General features: G+C 34.4%; 1 long non-coding RNA gene across 1 annotated transcript; it reads right to left on the reverse strand.

Annotated features, from left to right (window-relative positions):
* Positions 1-917: 917 nt before the first annotated feature.
* 1810007C17Rik (RIKEN cDNA 1810007C17 gene) lies at positions 918-4,787 on the reverse strand. The gene is made up of 3 exons (NR_045472.1): positions 4,455-4,787; positions 1,935-2,082; positions 918-1,144 (listed from the first exon to the last, which is right to left on the reverse strand). It is a non-coding gene; the product is annotated as an RIKEN cDNA 1810007C17 gene (long non-coding RNA).
* Positions 4,788-6,082: the final 1,295 nt, after the last annotated feature.

Here is a 6,082-nt window from a genome sequence, read left to right on the forward strand (position 1 = left end):
CTTAAAATAATTTAAAAATTATTTGAGTGGTCTCATTTGTATTTGTTTGTGTCCCCAATTTGTGGTTGTTTGTTTTGGCTTTTTTGTTTGTTTTTTGTTTTGTATGTTTCCAAATCTGGTTAATGAATGTATTCCTCTATGTGTTCTTGATATATGGCCCAGATCTCCAATAAAGTATGATGCTTTGGAAACAGAAATCCTAAAATCTCTATACCAATTATTATACTATTTGTATATAATATCTATAATCATAGAATAACTCAGTATTCTATTATAATTTATAAGCCTAATTAATATTGTTGACCAAATTGGGTAGACACTAGTACATCTGTCCTTTCATAATTTTCTCCCTTCAGAAAGAGCGCCCTCTAAAAATCAACTAGTCAAGCCGGGCGTGGTGGCGCACGCCTTTAATCTCAGCACTCTGGATGCAGAGGCAGGCGGATTTCTGAGTTCGAGGCCAGCCTGGTCTACAAAGTGAGTTCCAGGACAGCCAGGGCTATTCAGAGAAACCCTGTCTTGAAAAACAAACAACAACAACAAAAAATCAACTAGTCAGATAATCATATTTTTCAATTTCCAAGTAAGTCTTCAAAAAAGACAATCTGTGATTGGTGAACAAAGAGGTAGTTTCAATTTAAGTACCTTATCTGTGGCATTATGCTTGACCATGAGATACACATAAACATACCACATGTAAATATTTATTCTTCTCTTGTTATTGTAATTATCAAATTTCCCTGGATACATCACCTGCACTAATGACACCTTTGCTAATTGGATGCATATCCTTTGTATAAATGTTAAAAAAAAAAACCCAGCCTGAATAGAGTCATGTGTTTAGTATTCAGGAATAAAGGAACTTTTTAAAAAGCGGGAGAAGCTTGAGAATGAGATGAAAAAGCACAGATCATTCACTTTATTCAGTGTCTTCACAAAACACTGTGATCGGCAACATTCTTTATTCATAGACAATCAATCATTAACTTATTTTTAACTTTCAGAGGTTGTTTGAACTCAGGGCAGCTCCTCTTCAGTACATTACAGCATGTATCTTCAGTACATTACAGCATGTATCTTCAGTACATTACAGCACGTATCTTCAGTACATTACAGCATGTATCTGACTCACTGGATTGAATGTCTTTGGGAGAAAAGGTGCAGTATGATTCAGAATAAAGGAAATTGAGGGAACAAAGCATCATTTCCACTTAAGGAAAAGGTAAAGGTTACATGGATGAAACTTAGTCCTGGATTTGTTTCCCAGGACACTGTCTTATTAATCAACATAAATTTGGAACCACCATTTAATGGCAGAGAAGTTAACAAAGATTTCACTCATTAATTATTCTAAAGAAACAGCACTTTTTAAAGTGTCTGGTTGACACCTCTAGCATAAATTTTGTTATCTTAGGAATTTGCTTCATTCTTTTTATACAGCTATGAATCATTTAATGCCCATTCTTTTAGTATTTAATATCTGAGAGCAGACACTGACAAGGAAATGACCAAAAATCCAAACCTGTGACTAGTACAAAGTAAACAAGGGAAGATTTTGTGTGTGTTCATCTAGTCTGAATGTGAAAAATATTTGTTCTTTTGTCAACTAAGATTCTCTTTGCAAGTTGAAACATTTAGCTCTTTTTAACTGGCTAACCTCTAGAGTAGTGTCAAGGTGTGTTTGAATAAGTCATATGTATCTCCATCTTCTCTTGGTATAAATTTCTATGGCAAATATAAGGTCTCTATGTTTACCTACTCAAATCAAGCAGCTGCAAAATTTAAACATTATATTTTTATATGCAATTTCTAATGAACGATGTGGCTGATTAATGTTCTCATAAATCTATAGCAATCATTCCTTATAGCATTCTTCTTGTATTTATGCTCATGTTTATTAATATTTCATAGGGATCTATATTTTATCGACTTACCAAGACAACAAAAGAGGGTCATGCTTAGAATTTCCAACATTTTTCCCATTCTTTTAATATTAAGCTCCTTTTACAAAAGTATCGTAGCATTTTAAAATGATATGGAGACAGTACTTTCTGGCTTTTAATTCCTATTGATATTATTTCCCTTTAGAAAATGCAATAAATAAAATCAGTGATAATTTGCAATTATAATTAACACTTACCTGAAGAGGAACACCTTTACTATATAGGTAAAGAATTGATAAAAACCTGTAAAGGCAACATTGATAGACAACATATATATTGAATGACTAAATAATTCAATTTAATGAGCACATACTGAGTTGTCAACGTGTGCTGAGTGGTCAAAGGTTGATTGAAAGTCATACAAGAGACTTATCCCGTGAACAAGAGTCAACAACCTAGCCAATAAAACTTTGATAATCACATAAGTATTTAGAAGTCCTGGAATTAAAAACTTTCAGTGTGAACTATTGATACCAAAGAATACTGACTTTTAATTGTTGTTAAATTAATATTCTTGTTGTGAATTGTTTGTTCACTCATAAAATAACACTATTTTTTATTTAATGTGATACACATAACAACTTAAAAATGTTAACCAAGATATATGTGTCTCTTTGAAAATAAAAATGTGCAAAAGGGTTCATAGAGAGATGGCTCAGTGGTTAAGAGCACTTGGTGTTCTTGCAAGAAACACGATTAGGTTCCAAGTACCCACATGGAGGCTAATCATCTGTAATTCCAGTTCCAGGAGATCCATTACCTTTCTATGACCTTTGTAGGTATCAGGCATGCACATTGTACACATGTATACACATAGGCAAAACACCTACACAATTCAGTAAAAAGAACAAGTCTTTTAAGAATGTATGTTTGTGTACTCAAAGAATTAAATTTAAAGATACAACATCAAATCATATGTTTTGAATTCATTTAAAATGATATCTATGTACAAATTATCCATAGCGCTATGCATGGAAGTCATTATTATAGGCTTTAGGTCATAAGAAACATGTTATATGCAATAATGATGCAACCATCAGTGTTCACAACTGAAGGAAATACTGCCTACCATGTGGCCAAAATGTTTTTCACTGAGTCATGGTCGTAAGGGAAATCTTACAAAAACATTGAAAGAAATACTATAGATAGAAATAACTATGCTGCCATTAGGTATGGACGTGAAATATAATAGCACAACTCAAGGGATGAAACTCATCAGGGAATGATGCAGCTGTATCCACTGAACCATCCGTGGTGTGTTCATTCTAATTATTAACGCTGGAGACACATTCTACTCTGAGAACAAATTTGCTTGCAGATTATGTGGCCCTTCAGTACAAAGCAGTGGCTGCCATTGTAACATGATGCATGGTCTCCTTGTGTAGCTGTGCCTGACACACAGTACCACATGATGTCAGTCGGACATGTTGAAATACATGATCATATTAACAATTATTTTGTTATTGCTATTATGGACACTGTTGATGGAAAACACAAAGCAAAAGATTTTGTTGGTAGAAACAGAAAGAGGTAGCACACGAGGGATAGAGTGTGTTTTTCTTGGCTGGTCTTTCACTGCTGTTTTGATTTCATTTTTAGTTTTTGAGGACAACAAGGTAGCTCTATTCTCTATTTAGAATCAAATATGGGATAAATGTCTGTGGATATAGGAAACTAGAAACACAACTTCTGTAAGCTTCTTCATTCCACTCAATTTGACATCAGTGACACTACTAATAAAGTGTGGGTGAAAGTGTGAGGAGGGATTTTGACACAGGGGGCTGTACATTTAAACCTTTACATTTGCATGTTCTGAATTTATAGCATTTGAAACTATGTTAAATATGCGTTTTTGTGTTGAATATTAGAATTCTGCATTTGTCTTCAAAATAGAAGAAAAGGGGAAGGAATAGACATTCCTCAATGAGCATAAGAGATGGAGGAGGAGGCTAAAAAGTTCTCAGTTCCTAAGCATATTTGTTTTATTATAGATAATTGCACATTACTAAAACTTTTAGTTTTAAAAAATATCAAATAGATTTAATTTGTTGTAAAACAAACATTTTGTGGTATATTTTACACTTTTCTAAAGTTTGCATATGTCACATGGCAAGTCTTGTTAGACATATAGCATCCACCAATTAAATTAATATGTCCAGTGTTACACAACTCGTCAGAACAGAAAGTATATATTCATGTCATTAATATTTTTAATAAGAAAATTACATTTTGATGTCCGTAAAATGTTACCTTTTCTTAAATAAAATATGTAAACTGGATATTTCTCCAACACACTGGTCCATAGAACTTTTACTGAAACTCACTGAAATTTAAACCACTGTGTCTCTATTTGCTCTGTGCAACCAAGGAACTAAGACACTCTTGACTTTGAGGAAGAGTAGTAAATGACTATAAGGGTGAGATATGAAATAAATAATAAGTAAATTAGCAAATGTTTAATAAAACAATTAGCTCTGCCCCAGGGTTCTGCAGTAGCTTATGAATCCTTACCAGTAGTAGTTTACAGCTGTAACTTTCAGATATAATAGGAAGCTGAATCTTCTACAGGCAATGAAACAGATGATCAAATTCACAAGGGATTGCGTCAGGCTTTTTCCAGTACTAAAGAAACATATTAATCCTTGTCACTGTTTTCAGAAACGCTGTGACAGAAATAAACCTGTACTGTAACTTGGCCCTTTTAATGAGCTTCTGCAGTGTGGGCTTTTCACTCAGCACCTGAAAAACACAACAAAACACCTTTTATATTAAAGATGTGAGGTTTGCTGCTGGCTAAATTTGTACACACAAGTCTATAAACCAGTGCTCAGCCAGCTGGGAAGCAAGAAAGCAAATTCAGATTCTGCCATGAACTTCACAGACCAATTATCTACTTGGAATCATGGGAGTTTAACAAACAAATACCAGCCCCCGCTGAGCCTTTTCAGGCCAGCAGCTTATGGGTGATTCAGTAGCATCTGAGGCTTTTAGACTGATCAATTCTTAATCACAAAGCGCAAAAATTATTCTCAGACTCATGTCAGTTTCTTTGGACACCTTTGTTAACAATCTGCTTCAAATCATTTTTTTTTTAAGAAACTGCAGACACTGTTTTTATTGACTCCCCACTTGTAAAATGTTTATAGCTTGTTAATTTATATTTACCCCTTTACTTTTGCCTGCAAATCAACATCACTTAGCACAGTTTGGTTACACTTTGTCCAAAGGAAATTACAGAAGCCTGCTATGGGGCTAAAATGAAGGAAAGCTGCGGGAAAATCAATGCACTGCTGATTAAACAGATCGTAGCAAATTCACGGCTGTATGCTACAGCATGGAGACAGACAGTGTGATGCCTATCTAGCAGTTAATGCGCTCTGCGTCAGGTGAAGACAATTTCAGAACAAGGCAAAATCACCCAGAGAAGCAAGAACTGCCTCACCCAAGAACGCGAGTGTTTGGACGAAACTTACATTCCTTTTAAGCCAGTGCTTCACTGGGGAAATTAAAGTCACTTGGATGTTTGAAGAAATAAAACATTGTGGTGTGGTGTATCTTTAACTGTGATATTTTTACCATGAAAAGAATCATGTCATGGCAAAATACTCCCTCTGATCACAAGTCAGACTGTTTTTCCCTTTTCTCTTTTTATGGAATTTTAAGATTATTGACATTTTCTTTGTAGAATATCAATTAAAAATTTGTCTCTGGCCAAAATGAGATTGTTTATAGAGCATATCTGTATTAGTCATTGTATCTAATGAACATGTTCTAAAGAACTGAAATGCATGACTATTTTCTTATATTAAAATACAAGAATAAACAGAGAATCAGCCAGGTGTAAAAAGAAAATGCAGTTCATACATAATTAATTAAAATATATTGGGAATGCACAATATGAACGCAGGCTGGATACAAAGATAGCATATGTTTTCAAATCATTGTCAAGAGATAACCTTGGGATTACAAAGAGCTGTGTGCTGTTGTGGTTGTAGGTAAGGAACTCTGAGTTGTGGAAATCTGTTTAGGTTTCTGTGAGGCCAGGCTTTAGGTTATGTAGAAAAGTATGTGTGTCCTAAGTCAAGATCAGAGGTAGTGCCCTGTTTTAAACCAGTGTGAACTGCTCTGTGGCAAACTGA

The sequence above is a fragment of the Mus musculus genome, chromosome 12, assembly GCF_000001635.26.
Source record: "Mus musculus strain C57BL/6J chromosome 12, GRCm38.p6 C57BL/6J".
Lineage (NCBI taxonomy): Eukaryota > Metazoa > Chordata > Mammalia > Rodentia > Muridae > Mus > Mus musculus.